Below are 7,556 nucleotides of genomic sequence, written 5' to 3'. Positions count from 1 at the left end.
GGATGGCCGTGCTATGCGACATGGGCCTGATTGATGGGCCGTGAAGATACAAGGTAGAAGGCCTTTCCCCTTGTCCGGATGGGACTCTCCTTTGCGTGGATGGCAAGATTGGCGTCCGGACATGTAATTTCCTTCCTTTGTAAACCGACTTTGTACAACCCTAGTCCCCTCCGGTGTCTATATAAACCGGAGGGCTTAGTCCATAGAGGCTATCACAAATCATATAGGTTAGACATCTAGGGTTTTAGCCATTACGATCTCGAGGTAGATCAACTCTTGTAACCCCTATACTCATCAAAGTCAATCAAGCAGGAAGTAGGGTATTACCTCCATTAAGAGGGCCCGAACCTGGGTAAACATCATGTCCCCTGGCTCCTGTTACCTTCGATCCTCAGACGCACAGTTCGGGACCCCCTACCCGAGATCAGCCGGTTTTGACACCGACAACGGGGACTTTGAAAAAAAACCGAATTGTTTTCTTCACTTATGGGTGGCATAGCGGCTAATATATAGCAACTTCGAGGGTAATTTTTAGACGGGCGACCAAAAGCAATACTCGCTTTATTATATATATATATGTATGTATGTATATATGTATGTATATACTATTCATCACCCAGGGTGTGGAGTAAGTTATTCTTCACCCGAGGTAATCTTATGATCGTTTTATAAATAAATTTTGTTTTGAACACAAATGGTTAGATTCATATTGATTCACTACATAAAATTTGGCATAAGAAAACAAAAATATAGGTCATAAGATAAGAAAAAATTGCATTTTATGTATATTTTACACCTTGTTTTTACGTTTGTAATTTTACATAACATAAAATATTTTTTACGGCAATTATATATTTTCTTACGTTCCCTTATTATGCATGAAATAAGACAAAATTTACGGAACGTAAAATTACAGTTCATTTGTCGGGACCCCGATTCTAAGTCACACCGATCTAGCCTGTAACACCTCATATCACTTTGCGGCCTCACGCACGGTATTCCCACGGGTGTCGCCTTACCATGGCCCAGGACCGTTTGCGCCTTTTGGCTCACGTATATGATAGTGTCGCTAGCATCCATATGATAGAGAACCCGGGCCGACATGGCTAGTTGTGAACCCAAAGCGGCACTAACTTACAGGGACAGGCATACATGAATCAACATCGAGCATGTCGGTCAGCAGCGTGCGAATCCGGGCTGTAGCACTGGGCTAACAGGACTCCGGTGAACCGGGCTGTAGCAGGCTAGGCAGGACTCCGGATTTCACCGCGTGACATTTCCCCGAAGGGACAGACACAGGAACGAAGTGAATCATATACCGGCCAGTCAAGTGTTCCGGAGCAGTAGTGCTGGGCTAGCAGGACTCCGGTGAACCGGGCTGTAGCGGACTACTATGGCTCATGGAAGCACAAGACTACATTTCCCCATAAGAGAGGCTACCAAGGATAAACAACTAGATTGTCGGATCCCACACATACCAAGCATTTCAATCATACACACAATATGCTCGATATGTGCAAATACAACATGGCATCACAACAAGACTCTACGACTCAGAGTATTTATTCATTAGGCTCCGAAGAGCCAGATTACAAACATGGGTCTCATGACCCAACATTCAGAGCATACAAGCCAAAGCACATGCGGAAGCTTAACATGTCTGAGTACAGACATCTACAAATGAAAAAGGCTGAGAAGCCTGACTATCTACCAGATCCTGCCGAGGGCACAAGATCGTAGCTGAGGTATCAAGCTAAACGTCGAAGTCCACACGGAACTACTAGCGAGACTGACGTCTCTCTGCAAAACATAAAATAGGCAAACATGAGTACAATTGTACCGAGCAAGACTTACATCAGAACTATCTACATATGCATCGGTATCAACAAAGGGGGTGGTGGAGTTTAACTGCAGCAAGCCAGCTTTGACTCGGTGGCTATCCTGAACTACGACTGCAAGTAACTCTTTTGAGGTGGCGCACACGACTCCACATATTCACCATATCAATACACCACTATGGATCCGCTCCCGTCTCCCTACGAGAACGCCATCCATAGCACTCACGCTTATCTTGCGCATTTTAGAGTATCCACTTTCACTTGTCTACGAACTGTACAGGCAACCCAGAAGTCCTTTACCGCGGACACGGCTATTCGAATAGATCATATTAACCCTGCAGGGGTGTACTTCGTCACACACGCTCTCGCCACTTGCCACCATGTACACGTCGTGTACCTCGGCAACCTTCAAGCGGAAGCCTGGCGAGGGAGTCGGCCACGACCTGACTAACCACACAAGTCTCTCGTCCAGGTTTATCGCCTATTCGGGTTCCATCCGCAAGGAGATCCGGCCGGGGTGTCGCTCACGGCCCCAAACGATGTGTGCAGGGTTCCCGAGCCCACCATCCGGGTGCCACTCGGTACACCAGGCCACGTGTGCCTAGTCTGTCCCAAGCCCACCTGTACCGGGTGCCACTTGGTACACTACTAACACTACCTACAAACACCAGAAACTAGTTGCAACTCCTGGACAGAGATCAAGTTGATTAATAAGTCGAGAGGGGTCGAGTTACCGGAACCCAATGTGTGGTAGTAACTGTTCATGGATCACAAACACAGAACTCAGTTCCTGAGGACGGTTTCAATGAGACAACCCACCATGTACTCCTACATGGCCTCTCACCGCTACCTTTACCAAATCGTGTTCACACCCTTAGCTCTCACACAGTAGGACATGTTCACCACTTCCAATTCATTCCCGATGAATCAGACCTGACACAACTCTAAGCAATAGTAGGCATGACAAACAAGCATGAATGAGTAGGCACATCAGGTCTCAAACAACTCCTACTCATGCTAGTGGGTTTCATCTATTTACTGTGGCAATGACAGGTCATGCAGAGGATAAAGGGGTTCAGCTACCGCAGCAAATAACAGATGAATCGTTGTTGTCCTAATGCAGTAAAAGAGAGCAGGAGCGAGAGAGTGGGATTGTATCGGAATGAACAAGGGGGTTTTGCTTGCCTGACACTTCCGAAGATAGTATAGCTCTTCATCGGTATGATCGATCGCATTGTCGAAGCAACGTCTACTGAGAGGGGACAATACCGGCAAACAGAGAAGAAACACGATCAATGCAATGCACAATATGATGCATGCTAAGACATGGCAATATGAATGTGTTTTGGCTAATGCAACTACAAACAGATGGGTTTGGGCCATTTTGAACCAAAGGTTCAATCCCAAACTCAAATTATGAATTTAAATAGTGCCTTATCATCTTTTGAACTAAACAGCAAGGTTAAGTTGTTGAGACATGCATGAAACCAGTACAGATGGATAGATTGGATTTTTCTGATCATTTTTCAGATATAAATCTTTTCAATCTGAGTTACAGATTATTTTCTATGATTTTTAGAAGTTAGCACTATTTTCTGGAATTTCCTGAAAAGAATAAGTCCAGAAAATCTATTACTGCGTCAGCGTTGCGTCATGCTGACCTCAGCAGGTCAACAGGCGCCGTCTAGGTCAAACCTGACGTGTGGGGTCCACACGTCAGTGACTAACTCACTAACCTAAGTTAATTAGTGTTAAACTAATACTAACTAAAGTGTCAGTGGGGGTTGGCCCACGCGTCAGTGACAGAGGGGAGGTCAAACCCCCTGGTCAGCGGGGTCAAACCCACCGGCGACGTGACGCCAGCGAGGCCAGACGCGGCGGCGGGCTGCGGGATTCCTCCTCCGGCGACCAAATGGCCGGTGGAGGGCATCTGCGGGACGCGGGCACTCGTCCGCGTCGAGTGGTGGCAGCGGTTGGGCCTGGGATGGCCGGAGTCATCACCGGCGTCGATCTTGGCGGTCGCCGGAGCTCGGGTGAGCTCGGGGTCGACGCTACGGTGGCCAGGGTGGTCCGTGCGGGGCACCTACGTGCTCTACGCGGCGCGGAGAAGGAGCTGAGCACGACGGCCGGACCGATAGGTGGCCGGAGATACGTCGGCGGCGAGCACAAGCGGCGGCCCGTGCGGGCGAGCAAGGTGCGGTGGCTACGGTGCACAAGAGCGAGAACGGTGAGGGGGGAGAGGATCAATGGCTCATGGCGAGTGCAGAGAAGCGAACGGCGAGCTCGGGGGAGAACCGGAGCGGTCGGGGTGGCGGAGGCGATCTCGTCGTCGGGAGGTTGGGGACGAGCTCGGTGAGGACGTTCGGGGGCTTCTGGCGGGGCGTGGCTCGGTGAAGGGGCGGAGGACGTAGTGGCGGAGCTTCTGGGCGCGTCGGCGAGGCGTGGGGTGGCCGGTGGCCATGGCTACGGCAAGCGGCGGCTGCGCTCGGGTGAGTGCGCGCGAGAGGGACAGGGGAGGGGATGAGCACGGGGGGGGGGGGGAGTGAGAGGGCCTGGGGGGGCGTGGCGTCTCCAGCCAGCTCCAGGCGGTCGGCGGCAAGCAGGTGACGCCGTGGCGCGCGCGGCGGCGTCGCGGTGTCCCTCCTCTGCCTACTGGCAGAGGTAGGCGATGACTGGCACCAGGCCAGTGGGCTGGGCCGTGCTGGGCCAGGCCAGGTAAGCGCCAGGTAAGTGCGCGTAGGTTTCCTGTTGCCTTTATTTTCCTTTCTATTATCTATTTCTTTTGGTCTGTTTTGATTTAGTAATAATACTAAACCATTTCATAAAATCCTGGAAATAATTATGGGTGACTTCTGAATTATTCCAGTGACCCTTAACAATTTCCAACATTTTTGGAGCATCTGAAATATGTATAGCATTCAAATAGCTCCAATTCAAATATGTTTGAATTAATTCAAAGACCATAAATGCCTTGGAAAAATGTGCATGATCTCTGGTAAAGGTTTTAACCTTTTTCCATAAATAATGAACATTTTTGAAGGGCATTTTGGGTTCATTGAAAATATTTTTAATTTTGAACCTAGTTGAATTCATTTGGTGCTAGGGTTTAACAATCCCCAATTCAACTTTAAATGAAATTTAGACATGATGCAGCAACCAAGCTAGTCCAAGTGCATAGCAAGGCTAGGGACATGACAACTCACCCCCACTAAACAAAAATCTCGTCCCGAGATTCAAGCGTAGGGTAAGATGAAAGGGGAACGCAAAGTAACATAATCTTCACGATCCAATTGTTCTTCTCGAAGATGTTGATTCATTGCATCATCTTGATCTTGACATCTTTTCTTTCGAGAGCTTCATCCAACTATGATGACGGAAGAGAGGGAAACTCTACAGGATTGATCTTCTCGAAGATCGAGCTATACAAGATCAACTCGCGGAATGAGATGTTGAAACATCTCGAGTTGAGACACAAAACACATCGAGAGGGATGGAAGAACAAACGACGAGATTTGATTTGGTGGGCAACAATCCCACGCTTAGGTAGGATGGTGCATGGTTTCAAAGTAGCGAGGAGATAGTTGCCACGATCCCATAACGGGGCACCTTAGGGAAGGTGGCTCATAGAAATATCCCTTAAGTGGCAAAAAGAATTAGTTTTGATTCAGAGATCATTGAAACTCTTCATGCCAGCCTAAGGCAATTTACAAATGATCGTTTGAAAGAATTCAAAAGAATGGCACACTCAATTTGGAAAGGAAACTATGGTTATAGAACAACTCGGCAAATGGAATGCACATTCCAGTTGATACCAAGGATATAACTTCGTGACTGAGCGTGCTTTCAAGAACTTGAGCATTTCCATATTCATCAAGGTTTTACCAACATCCGTGCCGAGGATCCTGGCATCACATCATACTACCATGATGAACTGTGATGGAGGATGCAGATGCAAAGGAAGATAACACTTTCTCAGATTTTTCCTTAGCAGTGCCAAAGAAGCAAGTCTGGATGATCGACCGAGAGACATTTGGCACTCCGCTTCTAATGTTCTCCTTGACGTTCTAGGCACCACGATCATGCTTAGAAGCATCAACATGGCCATCAAGTAAAGGTCTGACTTCGGGAGCACAAAGGATCCATAAGGAACACTTCTAGAATAAGTCACACGAAATCCTCATGGAGAAGATGGTTAAATAGCTCAATCAAGATACTACAATGATAGATCTTCCGGCTAGGTGTGTCGGCCAGAACATCAACCCTGTCGGGACCTACATCATAATCTTGGAAAAGTTCCAACCATCATATCTGCCCGAGATTCAGATCTGGTTGGTGTCAGGATATTCCAGACTCATCCAGTCTAGAGAGAAAAATGAAAGTTTGCAACACAAATCGATGAGATGACGTTGCGAGATTCTCGGGAGATGAACTACGATAGCAAGCTCCAAAACATGAGCTGGTTCTGCTACACACCTGTGAACACACTGTCCTAGACAAGCACGATCACATGGTAGTCCTATAATAAAACACTACCGAGTTCTGGTTGGGAACCATCATCGAGGATAACGGAATCTTGTACAAATCCGTCTGGTACCTTCAGGACTAGCACTTAAAACTTATTATCCTTGAACAAATCATTCAGTGGCTTGGTGTGCTAGGAACACATATAGAATGAAGGTTGCAAGTCTCCAGACCACAGAACACTTCGCACATATGCATGACTGACTTGGGATGATTCCAAAGGAAGCAAAACAAGCTTTCTCGAATCCACGGCGGCAACTTACATCAAAAGCACGTGAATTAGAGGAAGTCACTACTTTCATCCAAACATATACTTCATGAGCTAGCACGAAGAAAATGCTTTCAAAAAGTTTCCAACACTAGCTGGATGTTCAACACGAGTCATGGAGAAGGTAGCAGTGTTGCTGATGGGCTCAACAACAATTCATCCAGGTTTCCATGGAGATGGAATTCCATAATTATGTGAACAAGTGATAGCGTTGGTCAGACCCAAAGATGTAATGGTGTATGCTCTAGGAATCAACCACGAGTAAGACAACATTACGAACATCGTTGGTTCTGATTTGATTTGATATGAACCCATACTCAAATCAAAGTTTGGTTAAGATGTTAGGTCCATTAATTGATCACGAGGACCAATCGATGAAGAAATAATCTTTCTACAACAAACACACACACAAGAGATATCCTTTGGAAAGAACTAAGTCAGGCAAGCTTTTATCTTCCAACTCTCCAAGTTGTTGTTTAGCTTAACCAACTAGCTCAAGGTATCCAACACAGATTCTTGGAGAAAGAGTGGTTTATAGGAAAACCATTTGATCACGAGCTCAACATAGCGGTCAGGTGACAACCTGGTGATACTTCTGAGAAGATATTCGGAAAATCACGAACCACCGATATGTTACTAAGCTCGAGAATAATCTTGCTTTTCAGGGCAAGACGATATGATCAACTAAGCAAGGGTTTGACAAAATCCTAACTCATTGATTGAAGAGTGCACCAAAAATAAGGACTAGGTAGCACGATCAATCTTAGGATGATGATTCAATAACCAGCACGCTAAGAATGAGAGTATTGCCATTAACTACCAAGCAACGAGTTGCTCAGAGTATTGATTTCACACATCACGGTTCACTTGTCGGTATTCTGGTTGTGACAACACGGGACCGAGGAATGAATAATGATGGCGAGAAGTAT

Source organism: Aegilops tauschii, chromosome 3 (assembly GCF_002575655.3).
Source record: "Aegilops tauschii subsp. strangulata cultivar AL8/78 chromosome 3, Aet v6.0, whole genome shotgun sequence".
In the NCBI taxonomy this organism is placed as follows: domain Eukaryota; kingdom Viridiplantae; phylum Streptophyta; class Magnoliopsida; order Poales; family Poaceae; genus Aegilops; species Aegilops tauschii.
Note: the sequence above shows the minus strand (reverse complement) of the source record.